The 26,122-nt window shown below is 40.9% G+C and overlaps 1 long non-coding RNA gene across 6 annotated transcripts; it reads left to right on the top strand.

The window, feature by feature from the left end:
* On the top strand, positions 1–26,122 carry LOC133388382 (uncharacterized). Of its 6 annotated transcripts, none has more exons than XR_009763771.1 (6): positions 1–184; positions 2,366–2,456; positions 6,946–7,002; positions 12,222–12,355; positions 17,338–17,576; positions 25,655–26,122. It is a non-coding gene; the product is annotated as an uncharacterized LOC133388382 (long non-coding RNA). The 6 variants fall into 6 exon arrangements; XR_009763770.1 differs by lacking the exon at positions 1–184 and adding an exon at positions 1,572–1,661; XR_009763769.1 differs by lacking the exon at positions 1–184 and having other exon boundaries at positions 2,263–2,456.

Below are 26,122 nucleotides of genomic sequence, written 5' to 3'. Positions count from 1 at the left end.
ACAGACAAACTCTGAGAAACATGACTGAATTAGCAAGGCAATCTGGGCTTTTCCTTGCTCAAGCAACTCTTCTACAATTTGGATAAGGACGCCAGCAGGGAGCTAGGCCTTTCTGGGCAAACCATTCTGCTCCCTGCTGCCTCCAGACACCGTGGAGCCACTCAAGGGAGCTGCTACCAACCAGGTAAAACAATTCCATGCTGTGTGTTCAATGGCAGAGATCTCACCCTGCCAGGCCATTAGGTCTAATTGCTGCCTATTATCTCTCCCTTTGATGCACAATTAACTGACAATTAACTAGGAGACCCCCCCTCCCCTTTCCAAGGAGTTTTATGTGGGGACACTCAAGCTTTGGCTTTTTATTCTACTCAGCCAGTTTGTCACTGGAAGCAATTGAAAGGAGGCAAGGTCTGGGTTTCATCCAGCTGTTTTTAACACATCTGCAACAAAAATGGGAAGAGGGTAGATTTAAAGGAAAATCAGACTTTGAAAAGAGATGGGGTAAGGAGCATTAAGGCAGCTTATTGAACAATAATATGATTAAAGGGGGGACATCTTATAAAATTATAAAATGCAGTGATTAAAAGAACACTTGACAAAAGGGACATTGCACATAAATTGTCACAGGATTCCTTTATTTCAAATAGAATCTTTCACAAAGGAGGCCAAGATCTGTCATCTTTTGCAAAACAACTTTCGGTCTTCAACCAAAAGCAGACCCATATTCAGATGTTATAAAAATTCTGTAGAAGCAATCAGCATTAATGCAGATTCCTCTTAAACCCATTATTTCTCATGGAACTTTCTCATTGCCAGGTGGTCACAAAGATATGAGAAATAGCCATTTGACCATGTTTTGGCCATTGTGTGTGTGACTTACAAATCTCATTTTGTTTTTTATTTTGAGCTGTGTTCAGTGCATTTCATGATCTCAGCCTTTTGATCATCAATCTCATGCAAGGAGCTAATGAGATTTACTCAGATAAACCCAGCTTGAGGCACCACAATTTGATTCTTATTTGAAACTGATGGTCACTGCTGTGATTTAATTTTTCCAAATCAGAAAATGGGAAAAATGGGATTCTTGTTTGTAAAGAAGCAGGCAACTTTATTGTAAAGCGAGAGCATGTGTGTGTTAAGTTATCTCATAACCAACCATGCTATGTGTGTGTGCTGCACCAGTCGCAAGAATATCTCCTTTACCTCAAAGTAGGGAAAAGGGAAGGAGCAAGTGAGTGGTCTTGCCTCCTTTGAACAAAAAGGTTTTTTTACCCAGCTAATCTCATTGAGGCCTAATTGACTATCTAATAGCAAGGATCAGGACATCAAAGGGCTGGCTAAATAAACTTGTTAGCATTTCCAAAGAGAGCGGTGAGTGTTACAAACAGCCATCAATTTGCTTACCGCTGATACTTAAAAGGGAAACTGCCCCTCTGAGCAGATAATGATGTGTGATCTTAAATGAAGCATTGGGGGTTTATTGTCTCCCATGCAAAGCCTGAGGACAATGACAGTCTGGAGGGGATGAGGTGGGAGCTGCCCCACTTTGGATTCCTTTGATCAGCCAAATCCAGTCATGAGTAGCTGGGGATCATGTCAGACTTCTGGCGCCTGGCCCTTAGGGCTCTGTTTTACAGCCTCTGTATGCTGTGGATTCAAAGGTATTCCCTAGACTGGAACAATAGCATTGTCCCGGTAGCTGATGGCCTTGCAGGGAAAGAAAAAGGTGGCTCTTTTTACTACCACAACAATGTAGTGGCATAGGGAAGCTTTACTGGTTGAATGTTTTCTAATCATACTTCTGTCATAGGCAAGTCATACTTAGGAACATAAAAAGTTGCCTTATACTGAGACAGGCCATTGACTCATCTAGCCTTGTACTGTCTACACTGACTGGCAGTGGCTTTCCAGGGCTTCAGGCAGGGGGCATTCCCATCCCTATCTGCTTGAACCTGGGACCTTCTGCGCACAAAGATGATGCTCTACCGCTGAGCTATGGCCCTTCTCAATCGTCTGTGAAAGGTACTGGAGATCTGCTAGGCAAAAAAGCAAAGCCAACCCATTTACACAGAACCCAAATCTTCTGTGATTTGGTAAGGCAATGTGGTCTTTGCCATTAACATCTAGATAAGATCAAGGTCTGTCTTGTCTAGCATTTTGTTTTTGAAATCAACTAGAGGCTGATGTCTCTGGAAACAACAAAATATGAAGATGTCTTCACCTGTTTTGTTTGTAATCCTAGCAGCTGGTGATTGGAGGTACACTGCCTCTGTACATGGATGTTCCATAATGGATTGATTGTGTTTTGCCTGCTTCAGTAACAGTTTTTCATGGGTTAAAGACACGTCCACCATTATCATTCCAGAGAAAGCCTTTTGACACCCATCACTGAAGTCTTGATATAACAGTTCAACTGCCGCAAGGGCTCAGCCTAGCAACTACTGCTGCTCCACCAAGTAAGTGTGCAGTCTTTGAAAAACATTTTAGTAATAATGAGAAGCATGCACAGACCACGTACAGAGTATTTCTCACTTTATCCCCACAGCTCTGGAATTATTATTATTTATTACATTTTAAAACTGTTCTTGAACCCAGAGGTTCCTATGGCACTATACAAATATATTTGGTAAAATACAATGTATCAAAAAACAGTGTTAAAACTGTAATACCAAGTATCACTTACAAAGAATAGGGAGAGACTCTTCTTGAAGTACTTGAGCTGTATAGGACTTTATGCACCCAAGTGAACACTTTGTGTTGGGCTTGGTAGCAAACAGGCAACCAGTGCAGCTTCCTAAGGACTGGTGTAATGTGATCTGATTTTGCTGAGCAGTGTAGCAACCTTGTGGCTGCATATTCAATCAGCTGTAGCTTCCATGTTGTCTTCAAGGGCAGGCCCATGTACAGTGCATTACAACCGTCTAAATATGAGGCTACCAAAATATGTCCACCTTATGCTAGGCTCTCCTGGATCAGGAAGGGCTACAGCTGGAAACAGGCACTCCTTGCTACTGTGCTTCAAATGACACTGGTGGCTCTAGGAGCACCCGCAAGCTACGGGTCCATAATGCCATCCAGAATAGGCTGCTTTCTCATCTTCTGGACATGGGAACTGCTCACCATCAGCAACCCTGTCTTGTTGGGATTTAGTCTCAAATATATAAGCCTTGTTTCAGCCCATTACTGCTTCCAGGCACTAGTACAGCAGCTGAACAGCCTATCCTGATTCAGATGGAATGGAGAGATAGAACTGGTGGTTTGGTGTCATTTACGTACTGATAACACCGTGCTCCAAATCTCTGGATGATGCCTCTGAGTGGCTTCATATAGATGCTGAAAAGCACAGGGGACAGAATAAAATTCTGTGGGACCCAAAGGGACTAAGCAGCAGTCCCCCCCCCTCAAGTGCTACTTTCTGATATTGGTCCTGCAGGTAGAAGTGGAACCACCCCAAACTCCCCACCTACACAGTTGCTCCAGGATACAGTGGTTAATGCTATTAAAATCCACTATTAGGGTAGGGATTACCAACTTTTTTGGACCAGAGGGCACATTTCAAATTTTGAGTGCGCTATGGGCACCAGTTATAAGATTGCTGCCACCTGTGTGTGTGATAACTCAAAATTAGAGTATATACAGTCACTGCTGCCTCTCTCCCACCCCTGGACCACCTGATGTTTTCCATGGGAAGTCAGCTATGTCCTGCTGAGCCTGAATGTGGAGATACAGCTGTTAAAGGCATGAGAAGGCATGCCAGATAAACATTGGCATCTGCTGAAAGACATGCCTGGGTGTTCTGTGAGCCCCATGTATATATACAGGGGAGACATTCAACCTTAGAGACATGCTGGTACATGCAGATCTAGTACATCGTACAAGACCATATCAGGGGAAATAATTAGAGGTAATTTTAAATGTGGACATTGTTCAGTTTGTAAAAATCTTCTCGTGGGCAAGTACTTTGTAACTCCAAGTGATAATAGACAATACATTTGTAAACAGTTTTGCAATTGTAACACCAGAGGGGCATTTATGCTGTTTTATGTCCATCTGAAAAAGTCAACATGGGAATGACCACAAGAGCCATTGAAGTCTGTATTCCTGAACATAAAAGCTGCATTAAGAGGAGAAGGATACAAACCCCCATTGTCCAACACTTTTTAGAACTTGAGACATGACCAGGAGGCTCTACATTTTTTCTGCCTGCAAAAAAATGAAATGGACTGCCTTCAAGTCGATCCCAACTTATGGCTACCCTATGAATAGGGTTTTCATGGTCAGTGATATTTAGAGGGGGTTTACCATTGTGTCCCGCTGTGGCTAGTCCTCCCCAGCTGGCTAGGGCCTGCTCAGCTTGGCACAGCTGCACAAGCCAGCCCCTTCCTTGTCCGCAACTGCCAGCTGGGGGGCAAATGGGCTCCTTGGGACTATGCAGCTTGCCCACGGCTGCACAGGTGGCAGGGCACATAAACCTGAGCCACTCACTGTGGGGTGATCGTTAGCTGGCCCTTGACACCCAGGAGACATGAGTGGGGATTTGAACTCACAGACTCTGGACTCCCAGCCAGGCTCTCCTCCCCACTGTGCCTGCAAAGGTACACATATAAGGACAAGAGTTATACCAGAAACTTATGCAGAAAGAACTGGACTGGGCTGACACATTAAATACAGTGTCACCTCATGGACTTAATGAAGAGATCAATTGGACAGTGATGCAATTAATTATTCAACAACTTGAGAACTGATATCAAAAACTTGCTTTATATATAGGTGATTAACGGAATCTTTATAGGGATTCAGAGCAAGCTTGAGTGAAGTTCTGTTTGTTGCTTTCACATTATGTCACATTATGGTATAAATATAAAAAGGTAGTATTTGCAGGATTAGGATTTGTAATTTATTACCTTAGGGATATAGCCCGTTAAGTATGACAGGATAAAATTTAGTATTACACCTCGGTTGGGCTCTATGTCAAGTAAACTTTGAGCAGCCCAACATAGTTTGCTGGCTGACCTGTGAAAGAATTACTATCTTGGAGTAAGCCCTGTAATTAGGAATGGTGAGTGTTTACTGGTAAGATACTTGGAGATATCATCTCACATTAAATTTGGACAATTCTGAACTAGGTAATACCTATCTTTGCAGATTGGACAACCTGCATGATAATTCAAGATCTATCAAACAATATAAACAATATACATACAAAATATAAAAAGATATTTTTAGGAGAAGATAGTTGATATAAACAAGTTTAAAACAGAACAAAACAAAATAAGAAAAAATGCAGATGCGTGGGGGGGAATGCACCCTCCAACAACTTTCTACCGGTTCATGTGACCCTTGGCCCAAACCGTCTTTTCCATCCCTTGTATACAGTATGTTTAATGTTATGGGAAAATAGGGATTGATGGAAGCTCTTCCACAAACTTGCTGCTTAAAAACTATAGTTGTTACCTATAATAGGGAACTCATACATTACTTATAATGCTGTCTGGCATAAAGTCCAGGGCACAAACCTTACAATATCAATGGGTTGTATTCAACTATGTCCTACTCACAGTAGACCCATTGAAATTACTGACCCTATGGCAGTCATGTCATTTAACTTCAATGGGTCTACTCTGAGTAGGATTAATGTTGAATGCCACCCAATATGTCTGAAGGCCAGTTAGTTCAGTCTGTAAAGACTACTGTAGTAGTCTGCTGGGTCTTGACTCAGTCTGGGATTCTTTCTGAGATGCTTCCTTCTGGAGAGCCGGTGCTGAACTGAACCTTCCAGAAAGTTAGTCAAGTGATATGATCTCTTTGTGGTGTAGTGGTTAGAGTATTGGACTGGGAACTGGGAGGCCAGGGTTCAAATCCCTGCTTGGCCATGAAACTCACTGGGTGACTTTGGGCCAGTCATTGTCTCTCGGCTTAATCTACCTCACAGGGTTGTTGTGAGGATAAAACTGGGAGGGGGAGAACCATGGTTGTATGCCACCTTGAGCTCATCAGGATGAAAGGCGGGATATAAATATAGTAAATAAAAAGTATGTCAATCTCTGCCTCCATCCATCACCATTTTCTGACCGCCTCTGCCCCTGCACCACAATTTTTGAGTGGTGGCTTTGTAATTGTTAGCCCCTCAAATGGGCCCTGGGGGTAGAAAATTCAACGAACCTTAAACTAAGGAACTAAGATTAAACTTCTAGTCTCCCTTATTTGGAATTTGCCTTGTTGGATTATTCTAATTGCACATCAGCCACATCTTGCCAGACCCTCCCTTTAGATTTATGTTCAGATAAAGCCATTTTCCCCTCACCCAGGAATATAGTATGTTAATTCACATGGGAAATAAATTTGTAGTAATGTGTTGCAACCCAAGTTAAATGCATCAAGTTCAAAGGATGACACATGCAAGCTGCAATCATGAGTTCAATTGCTCCAGAATAATCCCATTCAAGCAAATAAAGAGATTCACAAGAAACTGACTATGATTGACTGGATTGATTTAAATAGTCAAAAAAGAGGCTGATTTAAATCAAGTTCCCCTTTGATATTTAAGGTTTCTGAACAATGATGAATACTACTTGGTTACTTGAACCATTGGAACATGTTAATTTACAACTAAATAGAATGTTGCTGCTGCATAGAAAGGCATGATTTACTTTCATATTTTAAACAATTTAAGGCTGCAGTCCTATGCCTACTGAACACAGTGGGACTTGTTTGTTATACATTGGACACTGCTTATTTAATGGATAACTTTGCTCATTTATTAATTGCATTTATTTTATTTACTTGGTTAATCAAACCACTAGAATGCCTTTACAACTAAATAAAGCATTGCTGCTCTCGCAGAGAGTATAATGAAATGATTTTGATATTTTTAAGAGTTTTAGAAACTTTTCCATAATACGCTGCTTATTTAATGGATAACTTTCCTTATTTATTCCACATCAGGTAGCTTGCATATCCTTTCCTCCCCCACGGACTTCATCCTCACAACAGCCCTGAGAGGTAAGTTAGGCTAAGAGATGACGACTGGCCCAAGGTTGCTCAGTGAGCTTTGTGGGGGGTTGAACCCAGGTCTCCCTAGACTTATGGCAGGAATGGGGAGCCTGTGGCCCTCCAGGTGTTGTTGGACTACAACTCCCACCATTTCTGATGTTGGCCAGGTAGATGAGCATTGGAGTCCAACAACATCTGGAAGGCCACAGGTTCCCCATCCCTCTCCAAGGAGGTCATTCTAACCACTGTACCACACTGGCTTCTCAGTGTTCAAAACAAGAATTTGTGAAGAAAGATCTTGTGAAGAAAGATCATTTATATCAGAAGCAAGGATACCTACTGTGCAGAACAGGGTTTTTTTTTTACAAAATGAAAAAAGTACTACTTTGTTTACAAAGTAAATATTTATGATTTGAGAAGTGAGCAAATTAAAACACTCAGGTAGTTGAAGAGCAGGAGTACACAAGATTACACAGGTAAGCACAATGGATCTTTGCAGGAGCACAGTGCCGAGATGATTTGCTTGTCTCAGGCCTTCAGTTTTAAGCCCATAATGGCAATGTAGGATATGCTGTATTGTGTGATGTTTATAATGCTTGACCTCAGAAAAAATATCTCTCCCATAATTCTCTAGTTACATAGAAATGCCACCTTTCACTTCCGGGAAGGGTGACTTCGCTTGTGCCTGCTTTTGAGACGGGTTCCTGCCTCAGAAGAAGCTTATTCAGATATAAATCAGTCAGAACATTTTTTTTTTTGACTGATGAAATTTCTCCCGGGCAGGGAGAAACGTAGAGATTAACCTCAAAAGCCTGTTTTTGTTGGGAGGACTGGATTTCATTAATTTATGAGAAAAGGTCCAGCCAGCAATGCCGGACGGACTTCCGAACAAGCTCTATCTGATTAATGCGACACGTTTATCTTTTCTTCAAAGAGAAAACGGACTAACAGGCAAGCACCCTTCTTTCTATTATTTTTTTTACTTGGTTTAAATTGTTGCAGCAAAAAGAGATTTGTCAAATGAATCAGCTTTAAAGAACTTCTGGGTGAGCTACAACTCTTCTCTGTTATTCACGAAATTAACAGCTTATCTCTGTTTCTATTGCAAAAAGCTGTCCTGGAAGTGCATTCTAAAGATATAAACAGAAGAGGGATTTCTATTCCGAGGAGAAAAAAATAAAAAATATGAACTTTGGAACATTATATTGTCTGGGACTATTCTCTTTTTGGTCTATTTTATTTTGACGAATCTGCTTCTTCACGACGCCACTAACTGTTTTGATGCTGGGAACTAAATTTGTTTTGTATTCTTGAACATAGAGAGATAAGGCAGGCTGCTCTGTTTATACTGTGATGTCATCAAGCCTGGAATATTAACCCAATTGTTGCTGAAATAAGAAGTGGTTCTTCTTTATTTTTGTTTTGTTTTGTTTTCGTGGTTTTAAAAATGGCAATCAAGAAAGTGGCTGAGAATCTGGAAGTAATTATGTTTCAGAAAATAATGGATGAGATTGAGATAACGAAACAAACCCTGCGACAGGGCAGTAAGGAGCTGAAAATTGAACTGAGCAAAATGACGCAGGAGCTTAAAGAAATAGGGGATCCTGTGAGAGAGGAGAATGAGATCAGAGATGAGAAAAGAAAAAATAAAGGGAAGATACAAGCCCTGGAGATTGGAACAAATGTGGAATTGGAAAAAGATCTGGAGTTTATGGATATTAGAAATAAAATCTACTGTTTGGAATTTAACGTTATCTCTGAAGAAATTAATGAAGATATTAGAGATAAAGTTATCAATGGCTTGGATAATCTTCTGGACTGGAATGACGTGATGGAGCTTGATATAGAGAAAATCTATGGAATTAACTGCAGCCATGTGACAATGGAAAAACTCTCAAGAGATGAGCCAGTGCATTTTGTAAAAAAGAAGAACAGAGATATGACTTTACAACAATATTTCAGCAACTTATTCAGAATCGACGGCAAGAAAATATTTGGGATAGAGGAAATTCCCATCAGACTCTTATTATATGACTATGGCTATGACAGCAAGATTATTATGGAATACTGATAATGGAAGATTGGACACTGAAATTACTGGACTTAACAGGACTATTGAAGATGGAAGATGGAATTAATATGGATAATGGAATAATGGCTATTGAAATTATTGGACCTAACAGATTTTGATGAGAAGGATTAATCGATATGTTTATTTGGACTATGGTTATGACAATAAGATTATTATTATTATTAACGAGATGGATTAATCAACATGTTTATTTGGAGAAAAATTGATAGATATATTTCTTAAAGAATTGAAACCTCTCTTTGACTTTTTGTGGAAAGAATAAAGTAATGTTTATGAGATTTGATGATTAATTAAGATAACTACTGGAGGAAAGTGATTTTATAATATAATTTAAGAGACAGGATTGTTATATATTGTAGACCTATAACTGATTTGATCTGCGACAAATGGAAAGTCAACATTTTATTTTTTTGTTTAATCATTTTTGTTTTGTTTTGTTTTTTGTCTTTGAATGTTTTATGATTTTGTTTTGTATGTTTTATGAAAATTTGAATAAAAATTATTGAATTGCTAGGAAGTATGCCCTGCTGAATACAATGGAACATACCCCTAGCAGGTGTACACGGTCACTGGTTAGACTGCAATCCTACGCATGTCTATGTTGTGTTCAATGGGTCTATTGCCCAGATACATGTGCATAGGATTGCAAATTTTTTAAAAACTGTAGACATCGCCCTGTGAGTGACAGCCTGGTCAGGGTGAATTTTTAAGTACGTGTTTAGAAAGCTCTCTTCAGACAATCTTGCTAAGGTCTAAGCAGGAGCATATACACTTGGGGACTCTGGGGGATGGGTGTGCATGCACTCCCTTGCCCTGGTCCTTAGTTTAAGCATTCACTGTTCAAGTGTTGCCTTGAACACACCTTATGTTTGACAGGGATCCAGTTAATGATGTCAGTAAAAGGCTTACTAGGTCCTTGATCATACCCTTGGAATTGGAGAGATCAAAGGGATCTTGGAGGTCATTTAGCCCAACCCCCTGCTCAATAAAGGATGTAGGAAGCTGCCCATAAATGTCTCTAGTGAGATATTTGCAGCTCTCTGGGGTAGAGGGCTTCCTAATTCACTGATAGCCCATATTTACCCAGTACCATCACATAATTGGGTATTTCTCTATCACCCTGATTGAGGTGCTTCTATATTGCTGCTTGCTACTGTGTCTCTGCCAGTTCAGGGGTGTGGAACCTTTCTGGCTCTACGGGCCAGAACCTAATCTGATCCTAGCCTTGTGGGCCAAATCTGACAGATGGGTGATTGGGTGCTTTCCTGTTCTGATGTCAGCACATACCTTCAAGCTGGTTGACTGGGAGGTATTAAGTATGAGAGAACTAAACTCAATACTGTGCACTAGAAGGGGGGAGAGACTGAAAATCCCACTTCCTCATCCTACCAATTGGATGTGCAGTATTCTCAGAAAGGGAAGAAGAGACCTTTGTTCATCACATTCAGAGCTAGAGAACATAGGTGCCCACTTTCAAAAACTTGGTCCAGTTATTTGTGGGTTATTTTGTTTGTTTTATGAAAATTTGAATAAAAATTATTGTAAAAAAAAGAAAAAAAAAGAAATGCCACCTTTCATTAAATGTGTTCAATAGAGGGGCACTGAATTAGGTTCAACAGAAAGCTGATTCTATCTGCATATTGTTTAGATCTAAATTAAAGCAATGTTTTGTTTTGAGTTACCAATTTTCATCATTCATTCTATAATGCAAAGTTTTAAAGCAAGGTTAGACCTGCCACTATACTGTCAGGGAGATTTGCAGGTAACATGAAACCCCTTAACATCATCAGAGCAGAACTGTTGCCATGTCTGTTCTGGCTAAGCACAGGCACAGACTGGGAACCTGTGATACACACACAAACACACTGGCCAGTATTCTGGTTTTAAATAATACACTATCACTGCCACCCTGGTTCAGTATTTGCAATCACTATGGCAGTCATACAAGGTTGGAATGTAAACTTGCTATACCTGGTCCACACTCACTGATGCAAATAAGTGATTTGCATTACATACATACAGTTTTCATGACCCAATCACAACAGAAGTGTTGTCAGTAACCACCCACAACTGGTTTTACAGGAACAAAATGTTTGCCAACCATAGGGAGGGGCCGTAGATCAACAGTACAGCAACTGCTTTGAAAGCAGAAGGTCCCATGCTCAGTCTCCAACATCTCAGGTAGAGCTAGCAAAGACCCACCTGAAATCTGGTAAAGGTGCTGCCAGTCAGTGTAGACAATACTGAGCTATATGGACCAATGGTATGAGGTAGTTTCTGAACTAGCCAGGATAGGATTAAAACCTTGCCCATAAAACAAAGCCTTGTGGAAAAAGACCCACACCATAATTATTTATTAATAACTTCAATAGAAAGCTTACTGGGTGACCTTTGCCCAACCACTTTCAGCTTAACCTACCTTTCACCTTAATCTACCTTACAGGGTTGTCATGGATGAAAATGGTATTCCATGGTCCGAGTTCCTGGGAGGAGGGATGGGATATAAATGTAATAATCCCTCCCCCTCCGCAATCCATTCAGGTTGTTTAAATGTTACTAATTCGCATAGAGTGCTTTTGTATATGCCTGTCTAGAATTCAATTTCCCAAGATCCCATTGGTCCTCTTGGCAGTACAATATGCAAGATTAGTATTTTTTTAATATTCTGTTCCCAAATCCTACAAAATCTGCAGAGGTGGATGTCTGTAAAGGGTGCCATCAATGACTTTGGTAAAAAAAAAGTATTCCTTCCGCATTTAGGACCGCTATTCTCCTTACATAGAGCTAAAAAGAGGCACATCCACACCCCGATAATAACAAAGGTGAAATGCCCATGGGCCTTGATGTCATGACAGTACCCACCACAAGGGACAGGCTTTGCAAAACAACTTTGCATTTCCCCCGGAATGGGGAATGGGCGCAGATCGGCGGGCCGTTACTGCTATTTGCTCGGTATTACTCATTCTTAATTGCCCATAATAAGCCACTGATTTTGAAACAGAATTCGTGCTCTCCTATAAAGAGGCAGGAGCAGAGAATGGACGATATCATATAGCTTTTCCCTGAAACTCATGGGTCAACCGGGGATAGCTCGCAGGCCCAACATCTGCTGCTTGCCTTCTCCTTTCTTTACCAGGAGCCCCCAGCTAGTGAAGGCCCAGCCTAAGGTGTCATGCATTTCTGCGATCCAATGCAGAGGAGAGGCTGCAGCCGTCGGAAGTGGAGGAGTAGATCGTAAGGAGATGGCCGCCGATTGCCTGCGAGGCCTGAGTAAATCAAAGATGAATCCCCCTCACTAGCAGAATAGAGGTCTAATTGCCCGGTAGTCAAGTGGCAGTTAGGCCGAAAGCAGTGGGAAGCTTTTCCCTCTTGTTGCACTGTATAGCTATGTCGTATATAGACGGAGAAACGTGATTGGAATACACTCTTAGGCTGCAGTCTTACGCACACTTGGGAGTAAGTCCCTTTCCATCCAACAGGGCTTACTTCTGAGTAGGCCATACACAGTAATGCCCTGCTCAGCGACTAGTAGCTGTAATATTTGCAAGAGTTGAAATGAATCACAAATACTCGTTAGAAGGAACAAACTTTACTTAACAGTCTGTTGCAGCATAACCAAGAGCTCCGCTTTCATTTTCCTACTGGTCCCTCTCCCAACTGATTCCCCCATACAACTATTTCTAATTCACTTGAGTTCCTACTCATATTACATCTCCCTTTTTTTTTTAAAAAAGAAAAAGATAGAAACTACTGTCTATATCAAATTGGTTTTCTGATCACTCTGCCTCTTGATGTAATAACAGGTAACTCAGAGTCCAAAATCTTTTCTGGTATATCACTGGCACTTTGTGCTACAGCTGTTCCACTTTTGTTGTCTTGAGACTCTGATAGGTCTACCTCTGATGGAGGTGCAGTTGCAGTCTCAGTAGTCTCATCCATTTTTGGTTCACAACTTGGAGTGCTCTGAAGATCTCTTCTGTTCCATCTGTAGACAGCTAAATCATCAGTCTGAACCAAATACGATCTTGGAGTCATGTTTTGTCCAGTCACTCTCGCTGGTTTCCACACTCCATCTTGCCGAACATTAACAGAATCACCAACCTGCAAAGGTGGTAAAGGCTTTGAACCTTTGTCAAAGTAAAGCTTCTGTTTTTCTTGTCTTCTCTTCAGATGTGTCTGTATGTCACCTTTTACCTGCTGAGGTAGTAACAACGGTGCTGAGGTAGGCAACCTGGTCCTTAAACGTCTCCCCATTAAAAGTTGTGCAGGTGAGGCTGTATCTACTGTAGGTGTATTTCTGTAATCCAATAAACTAAGATAAGGATCTGTGTTATTCAGACTAGATTTCTTAAGAATCCTCTTTACTGTTTGGATCGCTCTTTCTGCCATTCCATTTGATTGAGGAAATAGTGGACTGGATGTTGTGTGAACAAAGTCCCAATCTTTGGCAAACATTTTAAAGTCTCTAGAGCAAAACTGAGGGCCATTATCACTGACAACCTCTTCAGGTATACCATGTCTTGCAAATATAGATTTGCAGTGTAAAATTACTGATCTACTTGTAGTGTCTTCAAGCAAACATATTTCCACATATTTTGAATAATAATCAACCAAAAGTAGACAGTCCTTTATTTGAAATTCAAACAAGTCCATTCCTAGCTTCTGCCAAGGTCTTCTTGGAATTTCATGAGATAACATTGGTTCTTTTTGGTTTTTATTTCTGAAGGTGTGACATGTGGTACATGACAGTACCAATTCTTCAATTTGGGCACACATACCTGGCCAATATACAGCTTCTCGTGCCTGCTTTTTACATAATTCAATACCCAGATGACTCATGTATAATATTCAATATCTCTTTCGTCAAATCTTGTGGTACTACGATTCTGTCACTTTTAAAAATGAGTCCACCACGAACACTTAATTCCTCTCTGTAATTCCAATAAACATGTATACACTCTGGAACTTCTACTCTTCTATCTGGCCACCCCTGCAAAATGGCATTTTTCAGGATTTGCAAAATGCTATCATTTTCAGTAGCCACCTGAAATTCTTTCAGTTTTGATTCAGAGATTGGTAAATAAGAGAACATGAGGTTAACAGCAACCTCAGCTTCTTCAGAACTTATTCCTTCACCCTGTTCAAGATATGCCCTGGACAGGGTATCAGCAATTATTAATTCTTTGCCTGGTCTATAGTGCACTTGTAATTGATATTTCTGCAGTGTTAACTGCCATCTTTGGATTCTTGGAGGTGCATTATGCAAAGGTTTTCTGAAAATTGCCTCCAATGGTTTGTGGTCTGTTTCCACAGTCACTTTTTTGCCATAGAGAAATTGATGGAATCTTGTGCATCCAAACACTATTGCCAACATTTCCTTTTCTATTTGAGCATAGTTCTGTTGGGCCATAGTCATTGCTTTAGAAGCATATGCAACAGATGCACCTCTTTGCAACAGTACAGCACCTAAGCCTGTAGAACTAGTGTCCACTGACAGAGTTACAGGTTCTTTCACATTATAATATTTCAAAACAGGAGTTTTTGTTAATAGTTCTTTCAACTGTGTGAATGCTGTTTCATGAACTGACATCTAGCAAAATTCAACATCTTGGGCCAACAGCTGTCTTAAAGGGGTTGTTACTGTTGACAAATTTGGGATAAACTTTGCTAGGTAAGTCACCATTCCTAGAAATCTTTGAAGATCAGCTTTGTTACTTGACTGGGCATATCAGTGATGGCCTCTATTTTAGATGAATCAGGTTTTAGTCCTTCTTTGGTTAAGATGTGTCCTAGATATTTTATTTCAGTCATGGCAAATTTGCATTTCACTTTGTTCAGTTTCAGATTCCTCTCTCGGCACCTGTCCAGAACTCTCTTCAGTCTCTCATCATGTTCCTGTTTGGTCTTCCCCCAAACCAGGATATCATCTATGTGAGCCCATCAATACCCTCAAATGTCTGTTGGATCATCCTCTGATAGACCTCAGGAGCTGAAAAGATACCAAATGGCATTCTTGTCAATCGGTACCTGCCAAAAGGTGTATTAAATGTACATAGCCTGGAACTGTTATCATCTAGCTGAATTTGCCAGAATCCACTACTGGCATCAAGAACCGTAAACAATTCTGCTTCTGCTAGCTTACTGGTAATTTCTTCTACAGTAGGCAATTGAAAATGTTCTCTTAAAATTACTCTGTTCATATCTCTTGGATCTAAACATATTCTTATCTGGTCCCAGCCAGGCTTGTCTACAACCACAATTGAATCCACCCACTCTGTAGGTTCTTCTACCTTAACTATGACTTTTAATTGCTCCATACGAGTCAGTTTCATTTGGACTTTATCCCTTTGTGCCACTGAGGTGCATGAATTACAGGTGGAACCTGTGGGTTGATTTTGATGGCGTATTTCTCTGGTAAGCAACATAAGCCTTCAAATACATCTTTGTATTCAACTGCAACATCCCATTGATCTACTGGAGCTCTTTTCATTAAATTAACTCTTTGTACCAAATTTAAATTAGTCACAGCCTGGAGACCAAGTACAGCTTGTGCATCAAAGTCTACTATGTGAAATTCCAACTCAGCTCTTTGATCTTTATATTTGCAATCCAGGTTACATTTACCAGACACATGTAGTCTTTCTCCAGAGTAGGTTATTAATCCGGTATTTGAATTCTGAAGTGGTTCAGCTTGCAAGGCTTTGTATGTTTTTAAAGACATTGCATTAGCCTGTGCTCCTGTGTCAATCTTAAAGGTCACATACTTGTGATCATTTATGAGAAGATCCATACACCATTCATCTTCCAGAGCGGTAGAATTCAATGTGCCAATGAAGAAATCATGAACATTTTTAGCTGTATCTGTTACTGAGAATATTTGTCTGCGTTGACGTTTTCTATCTCTAGTTTTACACATTTTAGCAAAATGATTAAGTTTGCCACATATTCTGCATTCCTTCCCATTTGCAGGACAAGCATTTATGTCATGATGACTGATACCACACTTGTAGCAGGCCTTTGCTGCTTCTACAGGCCTCTGTGGCATTTCCTTTTCTTGGGGGCTGGTAGTAGTGCCAAAGCTCCATTTGCTCTGAGGCTGGCTTACTTTTGGCTTTTCAAAGGTACTTTTGCCCTATAAGGCATCCATTTGTTTTTCTGTTGCCCCAAAATCTTTCATCTGTTTTGCAGCCACTTCTTCTGCCCTGCATATATTCACTGCAAACTCAAGGGTTAAATCACTCTCTCTCAGTAACTTGGCTCTCAATCTGTCTGTCTGAATGCCACACACTATGCGATCCTTAATAAGAGAATCACACAGCTCCCCAAATTCACAGGTCTGAGCCAAAAGCTTCAACTCAGTCACATATTGGTCTATCCTTTCTCCTTCACTCTGTATTCTAGCGAAGAACCTGTGCCTTTCAAAAGTAACATTTCTTCTGGGCACACAATAAGCTTCAAATTTATTCATCAAAACTTGAATTTTATATTTACTGCATCATCATCAAACTGGAAAGTATTAAGTACCTCTCTTGCTTCTTCACCTGCCACATGCAGAAATAATGCTGACTGGAGTATCTCATCTTTCTTATCTGTTCCTCTTGCAATGCAGTACAATTCAAACCCTTGCTTCCATCTTCTCCAGTTCTCTGCTGCATTTCCTTCAAACACCAACTTTCCTGGAGGCTTCAACTGGTCCATTTTTCACTGCCTTATGTTTTTAGGTAGTCTTCTGACACCATGTAATATTTGCAAGAGTTGAAATGAATCACAAATACTCGTTCGATGGAACAAACTTTACTTAACAGTCTGTTGCAGCATAACCAAGAGCTCTGCTTTCGTTTTCCTACTGGTCCCTCTTCCAACTGATTCCCCCATCAACTATATCTAATTCACTTGAGTTCCTACTCACATTACAGTAGCGGTAACAGAATTGCAGAGTAAGGGCATTCTTCCTGCACCCTGCCAGTGTGTCCTTATGGGTGGAATTGCAGTTAGCCATTGTTCTTGGGGAACTGAAGCGTGGGTTGCTGCATCTGCACTGCCAGAAATAGCGGGAGCTTTTTTCGGCCCAGTGGTTTGCCACACAAGCTTATTGTGTGCCCAGAAGAAATGTTACTTTTGAAAGGCACAGGTTCTTCGCTAGAATACAGAGTGAAGGAGAAAGGATAGACCTTTTGGGATATCAATGAGAACTTGTTAAGTCCACACTGGAAGCGAAGTTTCGATTACTCCTTTTCCTCCTGCGTCCACAGCCTTGAAAAGACCATTGAGAAGCGATGACCATTCGTCCCAGGAGGCAAGCAAGTGCGCCGTTGATGTTGACCAGGAAGGTGGAGGAAGGGCCCATCAGCTGCAACAGCCCCTCCGGATGTGCCTGGCCTTCAGCAAGAAACAGCTGAGCAAGTTGGAGAGAAGCTTCAGAGGGCAAAACTATCTGGAATGGCAGAAAAGGGGTCGTTTGGCCACTGCTCTGCACCTCACAGAAGAGCAGGTCAGTGTAGAGTGCTCTCATCTTTTGCTGAAAGGACCTGAGCGGAGTTGTAGGCTGTTAAAACCTTTGAGCCACTTACTGGTGAGTAGTCCCATTGGCCATTGAGGCCCTGACTGGAGAAAAGTGGTTTGGGGACGTTGTGTCTGAACTTTTTTTTAAAGAAGCATTAGGTAGTATGGTGATTGATACTTTGATTTGATAGGGATACCACATGGTCTAAAGACACATGAGACCAGCACCTTGTGGAAGCCAAGCAGGTCTGGGTCTGGTTAATGGGTGAGCACCTGCAAACTACATGTATACTACCCTGAGTTCCATGATGGGAGAAAGGCAGGGTGTAAATGTAAGAAAGTAAATAAATGATATAGAGTTGGTTATAGATAAAAGGGTTGGATGAGGTTCTGGGTTCAAATCCACATTCTGCAATAGGTAAGTCACTTTAGGTTCATTGCTTATCTCTCAGCCTAACCCACCATCCAGGGCTGTTGTGAGGAAGACTTGTCCTGAACAACCTTAAAGAAAGAGCGATACAAATACAATGTCAATCTTATGTAGAAGGGTGACCTACTTACCAGAAAAGTCCAGACATGACCTAAAAAGCTGAAGACTTTGCAGTTATGATTGCATTCTTAAGCATGCTTACTAAAGAGGAAGTCCCATTGAATTCATTGGATCATACTTAAGAATAAATAAATTTGGGATTGCACTGTATGCCATTTTAGAGCCAACATCCTTATCTTGAATGTTTTGAGTAGAAATAAGTGAATGGAAATCAGTGGAACTTATCATAGACATCTGGTATCTGCAGTTTCTGAGTGTCTGAAGAGGATGGCAAAATGAAAAATCCATTTTTTGTGAAAGAATTTTGTATGAGATTACTCCAGAGGAAAAAGTGCCTTATGGGCTGCAGCCAAACTGCCTGCTATGGCGTGCACAGTTAGATATTTTGAAATGAGAATCCCTGTTGAGTCTTGTATTGTGCAGATGGGAGTGCTGGCAACTGTCTTCTACGCCTGGCCAGTTTGCATCCATTTAGCAAGACAGACCAACTGCAAGATAATGTTCATGCTATGTCTTAGTTCTCTAACCAACTCTTCAAAAAACCTAGTGCACTATCATTTGGTAAATAACTGAGGCTGAACACCCTGAAGTTATCATAGAATACCTATAGAAATAGGCAGTTATACTGGATATTTTGGCCCAAATTGGAAAGAGCAGCTGTGGCCTGATTCAGTCATAGTTTATTGACCGTGGAGGGAAAATGTTCATTTGGACTGCCTTGTTGCCCTTTAGTACTGCAGCGCATAACAGTGCAATCCTAAGCACAATTATTTATTTGGAAGTATGCCCTGCTGGACTTCCGGGAAGGGTGACTTCGCTTGTGCCTGCTTTTGAGACGGGCTCCCGCCTCAAAAGAAGCTTATTCAGATATAAATCAGTCAGAACATTTTTTTTTGACTGATGAAATTTCTCCCGGGCAGGGAGAAACGTAGAGATCAACCTCAAAAGCCTGTTTTTGTTGGGAGGACTGGATTTCATTAATTTATGAGAAAAGGTCCAGCCAGCAATGCCGGACGGACTTCCGAACAAGCTCTATCTGATTAATGCAATACGTTTATCTTTTCTTCAAAGAGAAAACGGACTAACAGGCAAGCACCCTTCTTTCTATTATTTTTTTTACTTGGTTTAAATTGTTGCAGCAAAAAGAGATTTGTCAAATGAATCAGCTTTAAAGAACTTCTGGGTGAGCTATAACTCTTCTCTGTTGTTCACGAAATTAACAGCTTATCTCTGTTTCTATTGCAAAAAGCTGTCCTGGAAGTGCATTCTAAAGATATAAACAGAAGAGGGATTTCTATTCCGAGGAACATTATATTGTCTGGGACTATTCTCTTTTTGGTCTATTTTATTTTGACGAATCTGCTTCTTCACGACGCCACTAACTGTTTTGATGCTGGGAACTAAATTTGTTTTGTATTCTTGAACATAGAGAGATAAGGCAGGCTGCTCTGTTTATACTGTGATGTCATCAAGCCTGGAATATTAACCCAATTGTTGCTGAAATAAGAAGTGGTTCTTCTTTATTTTTGTTTTGTTTTGTTTTCGTGGTTTTAAAAATGGCAATCAAGAAAGTGGCTGAGAATCTGGAAGTAATTATGTTTCAGAAAATAATGGATGAGATTGAGATAACGAAACAAACCCTGCGACAGGGCAGTAAGGAGCTGAAAATTGAACTGAGCAAAATGACGCAGGAGCTTAAAGAAATAGGGGATCCTGTGAGAGAGGAGAATGAGATCAGAGATGAGAAAAGAAAAAATAAAGGGAAGATACAAGCCCTGGAGATTGGAACAAATGTGGAATTGGAAAAAGATCTGGAGTTTATGGATATTAGAAATAAAATCTACTGTTTGGAATTTAACGTTATCTCTGAAGAAATTAATGAAGATATTAGAGATAAAGTTATCAATGGCTTGGATAATCTTCTGGACTGGAATGACGTGATGGAGCTTGATATAGAGAAAATCTATGGAATTAACTGCAGCCATGTGACAATGGAAAAACTCTCAAGAGATGAGCCAGTGCATTTTGTAAAAAAGAAGAACAGAGATATGACTTTACAACAATATTTCAGCAACTTATTCAGAATCGATGGCAAGAAAATATTTGGGATAGAGGAAATTCCCATCAGACTCTTATTATATGACTATGGCTATGACAGCAAGATTATTATGGAATACTGATAATGGAAGATTGGACACTGAAATTACTGGACTTAACAGGACTATTGAAGATGGAAGATGGAATTAATATGGATAATGGAATAATGGCTATTGAAATTATTGGACCTAACAGATTTTGATGAGAAGGATTAATCGATATGTTTATTTGGACTATGGTTATGACAATAAGATTATTATTATTATTAACAAGATGGATTAATCAACATGTTTATTTGGAGAAAAATTGATAGATATATTTCTTAAAGAATTGAAACCTCTCTTTGACTTTTTGTGGAAAGAATAAAGTAATGTTTATGAGATTTGATGATTAATTAAGATAACTACTGGAGGAAAGTGATTTTATAATATAATTTAAGAGACAGGATTGTTATATATTGTAGACCTATAACTGATTTGATCTGCGACAAATGGAAAGTCAACATTTTATTTTTTTGTTTAATCATTTTTGTTTTGTTTTGTTTTTTGTCTTTGAATGTTTTATGATTTTGTTTTGTATGTTTTATGAAAATTTGAATAAAAATTATTGAATTGCTAGGAAGTATGCCCTGCTGAATACAATGGAACATACCCCTAGCAGGTGTACACGGTCACTGGTTAGACTGCAATCCTACGCATGTCTATGTTGTGTTCAATGGGTCTATTGCCCAGATACATGTGCATAGGATTGCAAATTTTTTAAAAACTGTAGACATCGCCCTGTGAGTGACAGCCTGGTCAGGGTGAATTTTTAAGTACGTGTTTAGAAAGCTCTCTTCAGACAATCTTGCTAAGGTCTAAGCAGGAGCATATACACTTGGGGACTCTGGGGGATGGGTGTGCATGCACTCCCTTGCCCTGGTCCTTAGTTTAAGCATTCACTGTTCAAGTGTTGCCTTGAACACACCTTATGTTTGACAGGGATCCAGTTAATGATGTCAGTAAAAGGCTTACTAGGTCCTTGATCATACCCTTGGAATTGGAGAGATCAAAGGGATCTTGGAGGTCATTTAGCCCAACCCCCTGCTCAATAAAGGATGTAGGAAGCTGCCCATAAATGTCTCTAGTGAGATATTTGCAGCTCTCTGGGGTAGAGGGCTTCCTAATTCACTGATAGCCCATATTTACCCAGTACCATCACATAATTGGGTATTTCTCTATCACCCTGATTGAGGTGCTTCTATATTGCTGCTTGCTACTGTGTCTCTGCCAGTTCAGGGGTGTGGAACCTTTCTGGCTCTACGGGCCAGAACCTAATCTGATCCTAGTCTTGTGGGCCAAATCTGACAGATGGGTGATTGGGCGCTTTCCTGTTCTGATGTCAGCACATACCTTCAAGCTGGTTGACTGGGAGGTATTAAGTATGAGAGAACTAAACTCAATACTGTGCACTAGAAGGGGGGAGAGACTGAAAATCCCACTTCCTCATCCTACCAATTGGATGTGCAGTATTCTCAGAAAGGGAAGAAGAGACCTTTGTTCATCACATTCAGAGCTAGAGAACATAGGTGCCCACTTTCAAAAACTTGGTCCAGTTATTTGTGGGTTTTTTTGGCAACCTGACTTAGGTACTGCAGTGGAATGCCTGAGCATTCCTGCTATTCTGGAAGTCTAAAATTGGATCTCTTAGTGGTCTTTTTGGACACCATCAGCCATGGTATTCTTCTGGACCAGTGATGTGAACTGGGAGCTGAGGGCACGGAGACGTGATGATTCTGCTTTTATCTGCACGGCCCGTATTGTAGGGTAGCTTTTTGGGGAACAACTGTTTAGACCCATGGCACTTCTGCTGCAGCGTCCTACAGTGTTCCATCTTGTCTGCTGTGCCTTTTAACGTCCATATGAAGCTGTTGGGAGAAGCCATCCAGGGTTGTGTCATCAGCAAATTGATGCCACTCAGCTCTTATTTTTCTATCTAAAAACAGAGTAGTTGTCTGAACTTAGGAATGGGATGCATAAGGGACAACATACTGAACGTGCCAGTTAAAGCATAACCACTGATAAGGATCAGACCCCATTGCAATTGAAATGAATCAATCTGTTTGTTGATGTGTAGTGCTTCACTTAAAACATACTACCCATCCTAGAATCACTACTCGGACACTGTGTGACTTTGGACCAGTCATGGTCTCTCATCCTCACAACAACCCTGTGAGGTAGGTTGGGCTAACAGGAGACCCACGAATGCCACCTTGAGCTCCTTGAAGGAAAGATGGAAGGGATATAAAAGCAATACTGATACATAAAGAATGATGATAAAAAGTCTATCGCTATCCATCCTGTGCCTGATTTTGAACTGAGGAAGGTGTGTGCGTGGCCAAGTTTGGGATCATGAAAAAAGCCAATCTAGAAAATTAATAAGAAAACTGGGACACAACCAGGATATTCAGGCCTACAAACATTGGACTTTACATGTAGGTCCTCAGCAAATCCAATGTGTGGTTGTCTGCTGGGACAGGCTGGGTGGGATGTGCAGGCAGGCTGTAATCTACGTTCCTATACTACATATAGGCTCTGCACACTGAGTTTTCACCTGAACCATCCCCTGCACCATTCTACTTTTTGAAGTAGCACTTTAAATTTCCCAAGTGTTTTATAGTCTTTTGTCCTCAGAACAACCCTGTAAAGTAGATCATAGTGCACTTTTAGCAAAATAACAGAAAGACCAGTAGTAGAACCTTCAAGATGACAAATTGATTATGGCATAAGATTTCTTGGATTGAAGTAGACTTCATCAGATGCATCATTCTTGGTAATCAATTAAAATGTAAGGTAGCCTTTAAAGTGCTATTGGACTATTGTTTTGTTTCTGCTGTAAGCCATGGCTAGTTAGCTACCTCTTTGATTGAAAGCATACCAGAATAATATACCCATGACCACACAATCAGCCTGTGCCAGAGAGGAGGAATTTTAAACTGGGTCTCCAGATCTTTGGCTGGGCTGGCTTTTTTAAAAAAAAAAGTGTAAACGCAAGGTTCCTGCCAGTTGGCTTGCTGAAAAGGAAAATGTGCAAGCATTATGAGCCTCAGAAATAAGTGCCCTGTACATGCACAGAGTACACCTTTCTTACCAGTCAGGAATCTCTGTATTTTCATAAGATGATTCCACAACTCGCATTGCTGACTGAAAAGAAATACATATCCCAGCATGTCTTTAAAGAAAGCCCCCAAACCCTTTCAGCATAAGAGTTTACTGCTGCAGGATTAGCAAACACATTTTTAAAAAATAATAATTTAAGTCCTCTCGATATTCTCATCCATATAAGAAAACCGGAATAAATAAAAAATGTTTATTTTCCAACTAGAGATACGCAATGTGTCCAGGCAGTGAAAGAAAAAGAACAAGCACAAAAAGGCAGTGAAAGGGAGAAGTAAATGGCAGGGAACAATCCCATTCTTGTTCCCTGTAGGTGTGATATTCAAGGAAACAGCTCTGAGCATGCTTAGAACAGATTCATTGGCTCCTGGGTCTATCCTTCTAGTAGACCTGGTAAGATCAGATTCAACAGCTAGATTGCGAGCACAACAACAGGAGGGACAACAACTGCACAGCCAGAGCTACAAGTCAGTAGTCCCAGGAAGATAAACATTTATTATATGTTTTTGCATGGCTTAGAAACTGATGACAGACAGAAAATAAACATTGCCATAGCAATATGCCTGGATTGAGATTGGCTGAGTGGTGCAGACAGCTGATTGACTAGAGCATGGGAGATTAAACGAAAGAGCCCTTCTCAGTTAAACGGGTGATAGAAGGATTCATGAGACAGAAAAGAGTATGGCTTTGAGATTTGAGGGGGAAACTTAAGGAAAAAAACCACTTGGCATTTCACTTTGTAGGGCTGAGCCCTGGCTGCCCTTATGGACCAGCCTCCTCTGGCATTGTCCCTGCTCTGTAGGGCTTTTTGACCGCTTTCTGGGGAAGTATGCAGACTCACATTTCAAAGTAGTATGTGCTGGAACAGGTTTACCTCTTGATCTGTTTGTGAAGACTATTTATTAGTCTTACAGAGCCTAGATGGCTCCTACAATATAAATATCAATAAACGGGGAAAAATGGACTGCCTGCAAGTCGATTCCGACTTACAGGTGACCCTATGAATAGGGTTTTCATGGTAAGCGGTATTCAGAGGGGGTTTACCATTGCCTTCCTCTGAGGCTAAGAGACAGTGACTTGCCCAAGGTCACCCAGTGAGCTTCATGGCTGTGTGGGGATTCGAACCCTGGTCTCCCAGGTCGTAGTCCAACACCACTCCCACAAAACAGCACCATTTGTGCCTAGTCGCAAAGCCAGCTACCTGTCTGCTGATGTGCAGGGCGTTCAATCCAATTGCTTTTGTGACTAGGTGCTACCCCCATGGTGCTGTGTTATGGTATTGCCTGTGGCAGTTTCTCAGATTTCCCAGAGTGCCCTGAGGTCCAGAAAGGATGGGGATTCCCTGTGCAGGGATACTTGGGTAAATGGACAGACTTGGGTAAAAGAGCAATATTTGGGGGCAGTTTCTCTGCAGTGTGTTTGGCCTAACGCTGGAACAGCCATCTGAAAAAAATGAGACCTACTTTGGATTGCTCTCTAAGAGGAAAGAACTGTTACTCAGTGTGATGTTTGTGTCCTCCTGCAGAGCAGGAGTGGGGATTGTTTTTCAGCCTGAAGGTTGCGTTCCCTTCTGGATAACCTTCAGAGGGCCACATGCCAGTGATAGGTATGGCCAGAGGCAAAAGGGGGCAGCGCAAAAATATAATTTTTTCCTTACAGTAGGCTAGTTTCTCTGTGCACTTGCACAGCCCTTTCTAGCCTCCATCCAGACAAACAAGAGGAATTATAACAGTTCAAGGACGCACTTCAGTCAGGCAAAAACACTTGAGGTGAGAATCAGAGCCAGTGAGGGAGAGTTTCGAAGGCTAGATACAGAGGCCTGGAGGGCCACATGTGGCCCCCAGGTCTTTGAGCAGTAAAAAAGGTTCTATATCAGCCTTTCCTAGCCTGGTGCCCTTCACAAGTTTTGGGCTACAATATCAATCATTCCTGACCTGGCCATGGTGGTGGGGCTGTTTTTGGAGTTGCAGTACAAAACACCTCAAGGTCCCCTTGTGCGGGAAGGTTGCTCGATTGCACAGGGTCGCGCATGATCATTCAGCTTTAGGAGCCACTTTGTACACTACTAAATAAATTGGAACACTGTCATATTATAACATAGAAACCTGATGTTGAACACGCACACTATTCAAACTTTAGCCCCAGTCTAGCATGGAATTATGTGCACTTTGTTTCCATTGAAATAAGTAACTCTGCACTGAAATGCTGAAAATCTGTTAATTTTTCTATGACTACTACCTGATGAATTTCCTTTTTTATTGTTAGGTTAAAACCTGGTTTCAGAATCGCAGGATGAAACTTAAGCGACAGTTGCAGGGCCATCACCAAGGCCTCTGACCTTCATCTCTCTCTTCTCTATTATACCAGACCAAGATCCCATCCAGCCTGCTTGATGAGTTTGCCATGCGTTCTCCTTTTCTACATCTGCAAATTGCTCTTCCTCTTATGCCAAATTTTGCCCTGCCATACTATCTTCCTGGTTCCATGTATCAACTCCTCCAAAATCCATGTTCTCCACTCCTAACACCTAGTTTGCCTTACCACTTTCTACCTCAATTATCAGGATATTCAACTGAAGACTGTAATGTTAGACTCTTGGCAACCTTCTCAAATTCCTAAATTAGGAGATGGGGAAGAGCAATAGGATCTTGTTTAAAAATACTTTGATTTTATTGCAGAGCATATAGTAGTCAATGTAGAATAATATCTAAAATGTGCTGGTTGAATAAATGG

The sequence above is a fragment of the Rhineura floridana genome, chromosome 7 (genome assembly GCF_030035675.1).
Source record: "Rhineura floridana isolate rRhiFlo1 chromosome 7, rRhiFlo1.hap2, whole genome shotgun sequence".
NCBI classification, from domain to species: domain Eukaryota; kingdom Metazoa; phylum Chordata; class Lepidosauria; order Squamata; family Rhineuridae; genus Rhineura; species Rhineura floridana.
This window is presented reverse-complemented; position numbering and strand designations above follow the sequence as displayed.